The sequence below is a fragment of the Triturus cristatus genome, chromosome 6 (assembly GCF_964204655.1).
Source record: "Triturus cristatus chromosome 6, aTriCri1.1, whole genome shotgun sequence".
Taxonomy (NCBI): Eukaryota; Metazoa; Chordata; class Amphibia; order Caudata; family Salamandridae; genus Triturus; species Triturus cristatus.
Genome location: NC_140589.1, coordinates 931,524,206 through 931,539,664, shown reverse-complemented (window position 1 = coordinate 931,539,664; position 15,459 = coordinate 931,524,206). Strand labels below are relative to the sequence as shown.

The 15,459-nt window shown below is 40.9% G+C and overlaps 2 long non-coding RNA genes across 2 annotated transcripts in view; both read right to left on the bottom strand.

Annotated features, from left to right (window-relative positions):
* LOC146820809 (uncharacterized) overlaps window positions 1–15,459 on the bottom strand; it is a 144,682-nt gene that overhangs the window by 77,600 nt on the left and 51,623 nt on the right. The window lies entirely within an intron of this gene.
* Window positions 6,357–15,459, bottom strand: part of LOC146820810 (uncharacterized) — a 47,751-nt gene continuing 38,648 nt past the window's right edge. Inside the window, exon 3 of the long non-coding RNA XR_014962625.1 lies at window positions 6,357–6,786. This is a non-coding gene — a long non-coding RNA (uncharacterized LOC146820810). The remainder of the gene's footprint in view (window positions 6,787–15,459) is intronic.

Here is a 15,459-nt window from a genome sequence, read left to right as displayed (position 1 = left end):
GATTATTTAGAATTCCCTTTTCCATGAAAGGAATCCAATTTTACTCTCACGTACATACCCACACCAAATAATCTAGGTTTCTTGAGCAGATTGTCATTGTGTTTCCGTACATAAGAGTTTTGATATTTCTCAATCTTAGATCTAAGTTCACGCTCATTTATTACCTTCTTGCCACCTCTTCCCATCCACGCAGGAACGGCATTGGAACATGGTGTCCTGCCCTTCAATAAACAAAAAGGGGTTTCACCAGTTACAGAATGAGGTGTTATCCTGTAATTCCATAACATGTTTTTAACATCACTCTTCCAACACCCGTTGTTTTGGAAAGACATCTGGATGCACTCACCAATAACACGATTAAAGCGTTCAATTAGTCAGTTTCCCCTGGGGTGATAGACAGGAGTTTTAGAGTGTCTTATATCCCATTTTTTGAGAAACTCAGAGAATTCACCAGGCTTGAATTGTGAACCATTGTCAGTGAGAATCTCCGCAGGACAACCCTCTCTACGGAATATCTCTTCACAAAATTCAATAATGTTGGTAGTCTTAACTTCTCTGACAAATGTTACTTCTGGCCATTTGGAGAAATAACCCATCAACACAATAGCAAATCTGTTGCCAATTCCTAATATGTCAAATGGACCACAAATATCCATTGCTAATCTCTCCCACGCACGTTCTGGCCACTTGGAATGCTGAATGGAACTCTCTTGAACTGTATGAGTTTTATCACTTCGTGAACACGCCACACAATCCCTCACGAATCTCTCAATTTGCCTGTCCATTCCTGGCCACCAAAAATCATTCCTTGCTTTCCTTTTCATTGCGGTCATTCCCCCATGCCCTTCATGTAACAAATCAATCAGCTTTGGTCTGAGGGAACTGGGAACCACCAACTTGTCATTTCTCCTCAGTATACCATTCACGACAGCTAATTCACTCCAAACTTCTTTGTATTGTAATAAATCTTCTTGAAATTTCCACCCATCAACACTGGGTAGACATTCGATTGTTTTTTTCAATATACTATCTTCTTGCATAGCTTCTTTCCATTCATCTTCGCTGATAGCCTGACACACATCTGATAACTTAGCGACCACCCAATCATCCATTTCATGATCAATTTCATCATTGTACGGTTTGTCCACTGGCAGACGTGATAAACAATCAGCATTGATGTTCATCACGCCAGAAACATACTTCACACTAAAATTATATTCTTGTAATCGATAAATCCATTTAGCTATACGGGGAGAGGCTTTAACTGCACCCGACGTGGAAAACAAATCAATTAATGGCTTATGGTCTGTATGCAATTCGAAACATGTTCCCCACACAAAGTTCCTGAAATGTTGTACCCCCCACCAACACGCTAATGCTTCTTTCTCTATTGCGGAATACGTACTTTCCGCTCCCTTCAGCGTGCGAGAGGCAAAAGCTATCACGCGTTCCTTGCCTTCATGCACTTGCATTAAAACCGCACCAATTCCATAACCACTAGCGTCTGTCACTATTATACTCTTGTCATTAGAATTGAAAGGTTTTAAGGCAATAGCATTTGCAACAGCGTTTTTGACATCCTCAAATGCCCGCTGACAATTATCAGACCACTCAAAATTCATTCTTTTCTTCATAAGTTCTCACAAAGGAGAGACACATGTAGAAAAGTTGTGAATAAATCTTGAGTAATATTCTGCTAAGCCTAAAAATGATCTTAATTGGTCCTTGTCACTTGGAATAGGGGCATTTTCTAGGTCTTCAACAAGTTTAAATTTAGGCTTGACTCCTTCTGGTGACAACGTGTGACCCAGGTATTCCACTTCTGATTTACTAAATTTGCACTTCTGCAGACTTATTGTCAATCCCGCTTGTTCTAATTTGCTTAAAACATTCTCTAGGACTTTGTCGTGATCACAACTGTTACCACCCCAAACCAAAATATCATCTTGAAACACTAATACATTTGGGTTGTCACCTAGTATCTTCTGCATGACCCTTTGAAACACTGCCGATGCCGAAGCTAATCCAAACGGCATGCGCACAAATTGAAACGCTCCTTCAGGTGTGATGAAGGATGTTAAATGCTTCGACTCAGACTGTAACATTATTTGATGGTACGCACTCGACAAATCTAATGTGGAGAAAATGTTACCACTTTCAATAGTTGATAGCATTTCATTTATGTGTGGTAAAGGGTGACGATCTACCCATATGCACTGATTTAGATCTCTTAAGTCCACACACATGCAGATACTGCCATTGGGTTTGCGTGCGATAACAATGGGACTTAACCAATCCGAGGCTTCAATAGGTTCGATGATCCCTTCCTTTCATAACCTATTCAACTCCTCTTTAAGAGGACCTCTAAGAGCTAATGGAACATTCCTTACTTTATGTACTCTAGGAATGGTACCCTCCTTCAGAATAATACGATGTTCGAATTTTTTCAAACATCCTAACTCTTTTTTAAATAAATTTGGAAATTTGGATTTCCAAACTTCAGAATCTGAAGATTCAGTTGACAAAACTTGGGCCGGATGGTTGGGATTTAGAATAATATCTAACTTTTTCTGCTCCCTCCACCCTAATAAGGATTTACCTTTCTCTACAATGTATATCTTGGCTTCCGTTTCTCTGTCTTGAAATTTAATTTTGGCAGAAAAATAACCTAATACCGGTAACCTCTGACCACAATATCCTACCGGATTAACATCAGTAGGTGCAAGTGTTTTAGAACCTAACTTTTCCAAAACCAGCTTGTCAATTAAGGTAAAAGGGGAACATGAATCTGCCCATATAGGAATCATTGTGTTGTCTATGGGGAGGTTACACTTTGGTGGAATGTAACTGTCACCTTCCTTTGCGCCAACATCGTTAACATCATCTATAACATATATTTCTACCTCACTATCTTCAGAACTTTCAACGGAAAAATCTCTAATTACATTCACTTTTGTACTAGGTTGAATGATACTAGATGCTTTACACACTCTAGAAAAATGGCCTATTTTCTTACACTTATAACATCTAGACTTCGCAGCGGGACAATGGATGGCATCTGCGGAATGTCTGTTGCTTCCACGCCTATAACATGCTTTGCTTGTATAAGGTTGTTTCTTTTTGTTCTCTAAAACCTTGTTGCCTTTCTTTTCTGCTACTACTTCACAAACTTTCGAATCATTTGTTTCACCTTGTGTGGAACTGGGATTTGTTAGTTCCTTGACATATCTCGATGTGTTTTCAATGCGTTTTGCGATCTCAATAGCCTTGTCCAAAGTGGGATCCGTTAAGTCTAACAGTTTTTCTTGAACCTTTTTGTTGCAGGTAGCATTAATTAATTGATCTCTTATAATCTCATCCCGTAAATCTTTAAATTTATAAGAAATGGCTAACTTCCTTAGTGCAGCTACATATTGTTCAATTTTCTCGCCCTGAGCTTGTTTGCGCGAAAATAATTTATGTCTCTCCACCACAATGCTCAATTTTTTTCCCGTAATTTTCTTCTAAAATAGCCATAGCCAAATCATATACATCTTCATCTTCCTCATCGTCGGAGTTAACATTTCCTCTCCCAATAGATAAGGGTTTGGGAAGCGTTTTAAGGACATTCTTCCCTTCGACCCCAAGGTGATGCTTCAAAATTGCTAGTTTCCTGCTTGCTACATAAATTTCAGCGCCAATGGCTTCCAAATACGTGATGAAAGATTCCTTCCAATCCTCCCAAACCATACAAGGGGCACCAGGTTCTTGTAGGGGGAGGAGTAATGGTCTGATTTGCCATGTTGCTGGTTATCAACAAAGTCGGAGTAGTGATGTAAGTGTGAACAGTCTCTAATCCACCTAAACGCTACAGTTCCAAAAATTGAAATTGGAAGAAAAGCTCACGCTCACCTACACAGTCTTCTTTCTTCTAGAAATCCACTCGTGTAGAGTTTATCTTCCAGCACGACGCACCGTTCAGGCGATTTGGTAGCTAGGCAACCATCAACATGGCAGCACGCACAACGTGACCTTACATAAGGTCGCGCTCCGTCTAAACGCTCCACGCATGCGCATTCAATGACATAGAATGCCGCTCTGGATAAACTTCGTAAGGACACAAGTATGGTCGCGCGTCTTAGCAACCAACAACGATATTTCCGCACTCGCTATAATGGTAAATTACATACATGTTTACTTACAAAGTTCAGTTGAGTCCTATTGCGAGACTTGTATCGTAATCGTTGTAAGTTCCCTTACAAAATAGAGGATTGTCTTTCACACGATAAAAGGTCGCGTTGAGTCGCGCAGATCATATGACAATGCCCATAATGATTTCCGTCATAAACACACTTGACCGTGTATACAGACGTTGTCCACACTCAAAGTTTTCCCCTTTCCTCTTCCATGAAAGGTGAACATAGCAACGACTTAGGTAAAGTTCGCTGGCACCAAACTCCTTTTAAGTTTTATAAACAGTTTCAAGGCAATCAACGAAGTTCCTCCTTAACCAAATCCTAGGTTAGTACGCTGCTATTCCGCTGGCGCTACCACACGCAGATGTTCACTTGCCTTGGGGTTCTCCAATGATTTTCAAACCAATCACTATGCTGTGTTGTTAAACAAAAATCTTCCCCTTCTTCTTCCTTTAAATGAAATCTTTGCACTCCTTTCCATCTTTAATACTGCATCCCATCCTCGTCGCCAATTTTGAAGTAAAAAGGGGAACCAATTGAATTAGGAAAGGTTTATTGAAGATAGGTAACAGCAACCCCCAACAGCTGCCTCCTCACCACAGCTGTCCTGTCTCCATGACTCCACAGACCGGCTTCACGTAGTAGAACACCTGTTGCCAAGCTACAGCTGCTCGGTAACCATATGGTGACATCACCCAATAGAAATACATAAAATCACAACAATGATTAAATATCAAAGATCTCTGGGATTAGCGGCGGACCCCATTACTTAGCATACACAGATGGGCATTCTACATCTCAGTTGACGTAGCAATATTGCCTTAGATCTTTCGCTCAAGTGTCTGTGTTCTTAAACTCTTGTGCTCAGCTATATGACAAAACATGTGCGCTCACAAACAGCAGGTGCATTCTTGTGTTATGTCTAGGTGCTAGTGTCTGACGACAGAGAGATATTAACAAGGGGCATTGATGTTTGACCTTGTCAAACCTTGTCTAGTGGGTTCAGACTAAATCCCAGGAAAAGAACAGAACACAAAAACATATACAGATTCCGTGTGAAAGTACAAAGTGGCACAAAAGCAAGTGTGCTCACATGTGCAAAAGAAAAGGCGACCTACAAAGTTCACAATTAGGCTAACATACGAAAAACTACAATGGGCCATTTGGGAAACACATGACACTTTCATTTGCCCAATGTCATTTCACAACATTTCCGCCATACTGAACTAAACCACACCAGTCAGTAATGAACATCAACCGCACCCCAGGTTTGTTGGTTTAAAATGTAACGGAATATCACCTTGGTACTGCATAGTTGCATGCCCCTAGGTTTCTCCTTCCGCTCATAAATGGTTTGGATATTGCCTGATGGTACCTATCTTTTATATTTAGCTTATAACGCTAAAAGTAGGGTCTGTTGGTTTCAAAATAATCAAAGGGCTATGCCCCTTATGTTGCTCTATTTAGATTAGCCTTATATAGCTAAATATAACAATAGTATTTATCCATATTTACAACCCACTGAGATATAATAATAAGAAAGATGGTTTACAGAATAGGTTGGTCTTGGGCGGGTGGCAGCCATTTTGTGTGTTGGCCGCCATCTTATATTATGGTTATGCATAAGTGATAGAGATCAGGGTGTGTACAATATTCCCACTACCACGGATAAAGTAATCTCACAGTTACACGCACATGCATACATCATACGCTAGGGCCCATTTCACTAACATACGCTCAAATACTCTACCAGCAATAATCCTGTGGAAGGAAAACACTCCTGAACACCCTGAATCTATATCGAGGTCGATAAGACCTGGTTTTTGTGACTGTCCCTAAGCATAATCTATACAATATATACAACAATAATCAATAATGCAAACCCAATAATTGACAAGAAAGAATATCCAACACCATGTTTAAAATTATATTGCTTTATCTAAAATTAGTCAAAGGAAATCAATCAGAGTAAATCATTTCTCATAGTTACCTATTCTAGCTAAATGTCAGAACGGGTCAGGACAAGTCTCTCGGTAAATGTCTCTCAAGACGAAGTCCCATCAGCATCAATCCTCAGCAACGCAGATTCGGTACGCGGCAAAGGCAAAATGGCAAGTGGCAAAAACCCTCTCTAAGCTAACATCTTATAGTTTCTAAACAATAGAAAGATACATTGGGAACATAGAAAAAAAACTATAATGTCCGCCGGACTTGCTGAGCAGAGCGAGAAGGAAAGGATGTAACATTGCTACATTTGAGAATCTCCGCTCAGGAAAAATACACATAACGAAAACTACGGAACAGGAACCAAGAAAATAAAACATGTATCACAATTATCCTGCTTCTCCTCGGCCATCGAGCCACAGTTCAGAGCTTCCCTCTAAGGCTCCTTTGTTTCCCAAGGCTGCCAAGGACACTTTCACTTCTCTTGGAGACTTCCCAAAAACTGCTGCTGTCCTCATGGAAAGTTTTTCAACAAGGACCATGGTCAGTTAGCTTCAGGACCATTTCCTGCAGGGGTCTCCCTCGTCACAGTTTTCATATTATAATCACAGCCAGGCTCACTATTCGGCCATCTTTTCTTAGACCAACATAGGCCTTAATAGACCATCTTAATTAAAAGAGACAAAAACAACGTTACTACAGCATAGTGATTAAACAGTGTTAACCCCACTAATACCCTTATGTGTATGCATTTATCTAGCACTTGCAACATAGAAAAGCATTAATTCGGAAAGCGTTTTGTGCTCAAAAATAAACAGCACATAGCAACGTTTAAACATGAAAACACATTTAACGCGTGTGTTATTATCAGTCAGCACATTTATGCGAACCCACATATAATTTTCTCTTGTTAAAACAAACAGATTGATTAATATAAACGCACTTGCACAAGACAAATAATTAATTATTAATTATTAATAAATTAATACAACGAATAGACATGCCAGAGCTTCAAAAGCCCCAGAATTTTCAAACTGAAAACTCTGCTCCAGCAATCCCCCCTTTGGTGATTTTATCACCAAATAAACCCAAAAAAAAAATTAGTGAAAATTTAGTCCCATTTTAGGAGAAATCGGAAATGTCTTTTCCCCTTTACACAACATTAAACACCAGTCACTCTTTCATCATCCCTTTTTGTCTCTAAGTAAACACTCTCCCTCAATTCTTCTAGTTCAATTTCTTGAGGTTCTCTTTTCAACCTCTTGTTTTTCTTTTCTTCATTCAATTTCTTCCTCCCTCCCCTGTTTTTACAACACACACACACCAATCTTATTATTAATAATGCCACAATTATACAAGACAAGGGAAACAATATTCTACCTATAATAGTACTACCTATCTTTGCAATAAAATCCTTAACAGCTATCATTTTATTAGCTATTTTAGTCCATAAACTCTCAGCTTCAAGTGGTACTAATTCTTCATGCAAATCAGTAATATTTTTGATATAGACCTTCAGGTCTTTGCTTTCATCTGGAATGTAAGTGCAACAATGTTGAACTTTCAGCATTCCACAGACTCCACCCTCCTTGGCCAATAGAATATCAAGGGCAAGTCGATTTTGCATAGACATGGCACGTACGGCACTTAATTCCGTATTCACCAAAAAAAACCCTCCAGCGGTATTTGTCGATAAGCGATCAGCCACTGTGGACAGTTTCCGAATTCCATAAGCATTCAAAGAAATTCCCACTGCTGGAATCAAAACCCCAAAAATATCACCCACTATTTCAGACCAAGTTTCTCTCTTAAAACGCATTAGTAAGTTAATATCTTCTACATCTGTTATTTTATCTATATGAAAAATCTTCGGAAAAACTAGGCCCACATAACACGTGCCATACCAATGGTCAGGCAACTTGTAATAAGCCTTATTCCCACAAACATAGTATACTCCTGGAAAAATTGCATCTTCACCACCTCTGAAACCCCAACCTGTTGCAATGAAGTATGTATCATGGCACTCACTAGTCCCGACAAAATATGTATCATATTGGGATTTCCTTCTCGTAATACAAAGTTTACCCTTCTGTGGTGCATCTAGAGCTAAAGTTGGACTAGCCCCATTCTTCAACTCTTTTCCCATCTCAATGTCCCAAATTGTCTCACTCACTTTATATTTTCCTGCTTTCTCATGCATGTTCAATCTCCTTTCTTCTACCATATCCAGGAAAGCTTTCTCCTCCCCTTTCAAACTGCAAGTTAAATTATTCTTAAAAATGTAATCTAATGTTAATCCTTTTTCTTCAATAAAAATCTCACCAAAAGTGTTAGCTTCTTTAGCTGGATTCAGCTCTTTGTTCATTGGCAAATGCCCAAAAATACTATCTCTGTTAGACATCTTATAATCTACTTTCCCTAACAAATAAAAAACACTACTTAAAATACTACAGGAAATACCATATGTAGCTGGTAAATGATGATAAGTAACACCCTCTGAAACGGATGCAGGTAATTGCATACAGACGTAGCAATCCCTTACTTCCATTGTCTTCACATATTCATATAACAGTTTCGAAAAAACATTACTAGAAAAGTTATTAATTGACCTATCTTTATGTATGTAAGTATTACTAATTCTAATTGGAACTACTTTTTGTGAATTCTTCCCTATATTTGTCACATTCTCTGTATGCATCTCAAACTCTACTTTAAAAGTAACTAATAAAACTAAAACACCCCATAGAAGCATTAATAATCCAGTACAGCAGCAGCACATCCTACACCACCTCTTAAAGAAGGCACATCTATTTCTATTATCCTCTATGTTAGCCATTTTAGTTTAGCCTCTACTACTCCACTACTTTTGGAACTTCTTCAATTCTTCAGCAAATTTTCAGCTTTCAGTTTTTCCAAATGATCTCTCTGTTCACTTAATCCAAGTGAATCCTTCTTTATTCAGTTTGGATACTTGTCATTCTTCACTTCAATTTCTTCAGCATCAAATTGTATTAGATCTCCAACATCAAAATCCTCAGTACTCGACTCTTCTCCAATGTCAGTCAAGAGTACTTTCAGAATTTCACCAGTATCTTCCTCAACCACTTCTCTCAAGACCTCTTCCGGATTATCTCGAGTCACTGCTTCTTCTTTTCCTCCTTCAGACAGTGCCACATAAGACCATTCCGGTGATCTGTACTTTTGGTTGGGTCTTCTTACTCTTTTTATTTCCACTGGTTCGTTTGACTCCTTTGATTCTTCTCCTTCAGCTTTTGAACTTTGACTCGAAACTTCATTCACTTGTTCAGCTTTCGATGTATTTGCTCTTATTATTTTGTATCTCAGCCTCTTAACTCTGTTGTTAGGCCAACGGTCTCCTCTTAACACCTTTTTCGGCTTTATTTCTTTATTACTTCTTTCTCCGATCCAAGTTCTCTTTCTCAGAACTCGACCCTCTGTTTGTTCATCCTCATCATCTGTTTCAAGTGCCTCTTGTTTCCGTTTTCCAGCAGCTCTCTTTTTTTCCACAGATTTTTTCACCACTGTTTGAGACTTCCCTACTCCTGTCCCTCCTCGGGTCTCCGACGCGCAATCTTCTTGCTGTCTATTTGTCCCTTCACCTGGCTCATCAAGAATATTCCCTACACCTCCTCGGGGGTCTTCCGCAATCTGTCCCTCTCTACCTTCTTCTGACCCTACTTCTTCAAGTATAATCTCAAGTGGTTCTTCAATCTCCTCTTCTTCCGATTCAGGAGTAGTCTCTGTGTGATTTCTCTTTTCTTTTCTTTTTCCTTCACTGCTGTTTGAAACTCCAGGCTCTTTTACAGAATTTGATCTCTTCTCTGATACTCGCAGTGGTTCATTTGAAGCTCTTCTTACTTCTTTCCCCACTGATTCTGTATCTTCATCATCGCTAGAATCTGACTCTTCAAAATACTCTTTACCAGTCCCTTCTTTCGGGTTTGGAACTCTCAGAGTATGACTTGCATGTACCCAGTGCTTCACTCCAGCACACTTTACTGCAGTCGTCGTAGTCAGAATAACTTGTCTTGGCCATCCCCACCTTGGAATCAAGCAATTTCTTCTTCTGTGAACTTTTATCCTCACCCAGTCTCCTGGACTCAGATCATGGGCTTGCTTCTTCTCAAGTGTGGTAGCTTCTTCTCCAACCTGGTGAAACACAGAATGAACTGCGTCAGCCAGGCCTTTACAGTAATCCAAAATCATGTCATCAGTTATTGTCACCAACTTATTGACAGGCACGAATGCATGGCGCATATTGCTGGTAGAGTATTTGAGCGTATGTTAGTGAAATGGGCCCTAGCGTATGATGTATGCATGTGCGTGTAACTGTGAGATTACTTTATCCGTGGTAGTGGGAATATTGTACACACCCTGATCTCTATCAATTTCCTGGTAGCAGAGATTGATGGTTTTTGATGATTGTCTTGATCTGATAAGATTGTTTTTATTGATTATTGATTATTGGTTCATGTTGGTATATGTACTAATACTATATGTTGGAGTCGTAATGTTGAGTTATATGTAGTGCTTCTGGAACTTGGAAGCTGTAGCAGTTCCGTAGTAGGGCAGAGGGAAGTAAATGCTGCTCTCGGGAAAGACGGAATTGTAAGGAATAACGTGTGACAATTGAAGTTGCACGTCACATTGTCTGGGTTCGGAATCAGTGACATCGTCGTATGTTACTATTAGATATTTCTGGTATATAAGGGGTGTGTATGATAGTGAAGGTTATCTGTGAAACTCTGGTCTTAAGTCCCAGGGATCCGTAAGGATTTCCGTTAAAGCTTATCGCGGGAGGAGTAATAGGTATTCTCTGAGCTTATTTGAGGAACTGGGCAAAGAAAGCTTGCTTAGTTAATGTGTTATAATTCTGTAGTGGAGCAGATTGTCTGTTCTCGGGAAGCAGGATTCTGTGCGTATGTACTATATTTCCTTTGTATGAATGTGCGTGAATGTTTGTACATTTAGTTGATTGTAAGACTCTTTGGACAAGTCCTAGAGGAAACAGTTAATGAATGTATGTTAGTAGGGCAGAGTAGAAGAAGTGCTACTGTGTCAATGAAAGGTTTCTTATGAAATAGACTCTCTTTTACTATTCTGTGGTTAGCGAAGCAGACAATGGAGATGTTTTTATGTTGTAACTAATAGATTTTGTAGAAATTTTGACACAAAGTCTACTGAAAAGATTTTGTAAAGGAGGGGTAGACGAGTGACAGAAGACAGGAGACAAACTGCAGCGACTGTTGACGTCAGAAAGACCGCGCTCGGATTGGATGGTAGATCAGAATAGTGCTCGCGCTAGGATTGGTGCGTTAGTGTGAGCCGCGCAAGGATTGGAAGAGCTATTTAGTGACGTAAACGTTCCAGGATTGGTGCGTTAGTGTGAGTCGCGCTGCAATTGGTTAAAAATTCGGTTTTGTATATTTATAATACGGAAAGAGTAGAGAGTTCTTTGCAAATGCTAAAATGTATTACCAAGAAGAGAAAAAGAAGAAAACATTTTTTGGTAAAGTTAAAAAGTGGTTTAGCAAGGATAAAGATGTTAAAACAAGAGAGGGCGAATTGTTACCTCCACCGAAAACACCTGCATCCTTCATGGCTGCAAGACATGGGTTTTATACCTGTATATGGTTGGAGAATTGGGTTAGGTATACTAAAGAAGATGGTGTTCTAGCATTTCCAGAACATGGTTCATTTAATCTGGCCGTGTTGAGAAATTTACGGGAAAAGATGCTATGTCTTGACCCGAAACCGAGACCTACACAGTTCGAGGCTTTAGTGGAATGGGAAGAGGAAGTACATGAGAGAGAGAAACAAAGATCTGGGGGGTGGTGTGGCTCACTGGTTAGAGGCAGCAGATCCGCAAGCAGAGAATCGGCCAGGGACCAGGGTTCAATTCCCGACGCGGCAGGGTCGTGGACCAGGGTCAAAACGGACTCGATAATTCTCGCCTCGGTACCTACTCTAACCAGGAACACACTCGGCAACTCTGGGCATTAGCTTGCCTCATCTCCACAACGGCCCCCCACATTCGCCGGGGATGCCTGGTTTCACCTTGGAGATACCCAGGAGGGACCATCTCACAGGGATAGCCAGGACGGGTTCCCCAGCGGTCTACAGCGCCACGACGCCTCAGGGCAGCAGTGCGCTTTACAAGACACATACATTTACATTTACATTTACTATAGGTACATGTTTGGGAGGAGACATGATCGTGAGACTCATCATGATCGAATGAAAAGGTGGCGAGATGTTAGTATGTCAGAGGGATTATATCCGATGAGAACAGTTGAAGGAGGAGCAGAAAGGGTTCCTGAGTCAGAAATGAGAAAATATGGAGTTAATGAGTATGAGGATGAGGTCTTGAATGACATGATTTACAAAAGACCACCTCCATATAGACCAGAACCGGATAAAAGTACACCAGTTGTTTCTCCGATAAGAGATACAGTTTGTGTTAGTGAGACGGAAAATGAAACACCTGAAGTGAGAAGTGATCATTACCTTGATAAAAATGCCAGACAATTAGCCAGAACTACAACAGAGTTGACTGAGAAGATTAGGGAGTTAACGAAAAATCTAGAAGCTGTTACGGTGCCTGTAACAATAGGTCCAGTTATGCCTGTGTTTGACAAACAGAGAGCAGGTGAGAATGGACTGGTGATTCCATATGTTGGGAATAATCTGACAAATTCAGTTGGTCCTTCAGGAGATTCAGGCAAAAGAGCAGAAACAAATGACCTGAGACAATCAAGACATGACACATGTAGTGAAATATTGGATGCTAGTGAAGCTAGTTGTTCAGGGATGCCAATTTTAGAACCGCAAAAGAGAGTGGTTCCAGTGAGAAAAACTGCTGAAATAACAGTTGATGATTTGAATGATTGGATGAAGGTTCTACAAAAAAAAGATAAAGATTCACAAGTAATTGATGTAGCTAAGTTACGTGTAGAACTAGAAGAGCTTGTCACAGGGACAGTTCCAACAGAGATTCTGAAGAGTCATCATGATGGTGAACTAATTTTTATGTGTAAGAGTGTTACCTGGAGAGCAAGGAATACACATGACAGGCAGCTCTAAACTGCGAACGAGGTAGGCCCAGTCAGAGCTCCTCCATGACATTTGTTGTTCACTTAATTAGTATACACCCAGTTTCGCTTTCCTGACTCAATAAGGGGCGCTCCTTCTCTTGAATAGGCCTTTATGTGTGTGTACGCAGCACCTCTCCTACGCTGGGAGGAGCAGAGATGCAGTTGGATGACCTTGACTAAGAGATACTGTGTGCCCATCTCGAGCTGGTGATGTACGCCCCTCTGCCTCCCTAAAGTACGCATCCCAAATCTGTAACTTTCCCTTGTAGGCGTACTCTGTGGATTATAACGTGTTTATACTATGCTGCGCATCAATAACGATTCAGTCCTCTTGTAAGCACTGCATTTGGGCTCCTCTGCAGAGTATAGATAATAAACTGCTTGTTTGTGTTCTCTACTGGCTGACCGACTCTTCATTAGAATGGGTAAGGCCAAGAGGTGGTTTAGTAACCCGAGTGACCCTATTCGGGTCACTTCCTTCAGTTGGTGCCCGAACAAGGACTCCACGTTATCACCCATCGCACCCGCAAACAGGTCGTGAGGTCGGGGTGCAGGCTAGTTTGGCGGGCGGATCGGGGGCCCCCCACAGATGGAGCCCTGTCTCTGTGGCTTGCCCCACCCTTTTGATCGAGTGTGCCCTGTCTAGTGGTGATACGCCGGGGTTCAGAGATGGCAAAACCCTGGAGCAGACCAGATTTGGTCCGGAGAGTCGGTGGTAGAGAATTACCTATGACTACTGCGTCAGACAGGTGAGTGATTTAGTGTATGTTTGGTCTTTGGTTCTTTGGAGTACTGACACCAGTCTTTGTTTGAGGTAGTGCTGGACTGAACCGTGTGAGGCAGACCATTGACGACCGCTTTTCGGTGTGAACTAGAACTGCTCCGAGTGATTCGGGCTCTTGAGACCCATATCATATTAGTTCTTGGGTAGCACTGGGAGGGGCAGGGCCTTCGGGACGTGTCTCGAGGACGGAGCCACACTACCGACTTTGGGAGATGAACCGATCGGTCTGTGGTCTGTTAGTGGTGCCAGACTGCGAGTGTGAGGACGCCCATCGAGCTATCTCAGTGGTCTTGAACCATGGATTGAGATGAGCCTTAGAGGCGAAACCTCACGGGAATTGCCGGATCGCGCTTTGACGAGGCAGCACCTTGAGTTGTTCTCTTAAGTATTGGGGACAAGCTGCTTGGGCTGTGCTCTTATAGCGAGTTTTGTCTGTGTTGCGTGGCATAGTGCTGAATCTTGTAGTGGTTTGAGAGTCATTTACTACAAGTTACAAGGTGCGAGATGGGCTTTAGATCGTGTCGAGACGCAGGAAGGATCGAACTGGGTTATCCATACACGTATCAGGAATTCTTAAGGAGGAGCTTAGTGAAAGGCTGTGTGGGCCGTGTTATATCGCACACCTTGGGAGGTCTGTTTGTTCTGATTTTTTAGTGTAATTTTTGTGTACGATTCTCGTAGGGAGAAATGGATTTGCATTGCGCTTGCACAGTGGGAATTTTGTAAGTATTTATATTAAAATGACGTGTTTCAGTAAACTTGGATGTTTTGTATGTCGATGTTGTTGTTTAAGTGATCGATTGGAGGAAAGACAACCCGCGCCTCCAGAGGGCACACCGAATTTTGATATGTACATAAAGCACGGAATTGGCCTTATTATGTTTAGCACTTTATGGCATAAACATACAAAGGACAATGCTGATTTGCAGTGGCCACTTGCTGGCTCGTTTGATGAACAAAAATTAAAATTTCTAGAAGGAAAGCTGTTTGCTAAAAAGAGTAGTCAGTCAATGTTTGATATGTTATGGGTTTGGCAGAAGGAGGCAAAGCAGCGGCGAATTAGAAGAAAAAGATGAGGAAAAAGCAGGCGCAGATGATTACGCAGAAAGCCATGGCTTATGATAAAGCGGCAGTAAATAAGACATTGAGGGCCCGATTCACAGAACTAACTTAAGACAAAATCCTAAACTTACAACCATTTTGGTTTTCACAGAAGGCACTTACTCATTTTGGTATTCACAGAAGGCACTTACTCATTTCGGTATTCACAGAAGTTAGGAGTCCTAACTTTAGGACTCCTAAATGCCTTCTGTGAATACCGAAAGTCTTAAAATTAGGATTTTTCTCAGTTTAGTAGTAGTATAGTTAGGACTCCTAACTTTAGGACTCCTAAAGGCCTTCTGTGAATACCGAAAGTCTTAGAATTAGGATTTTTCTCAAT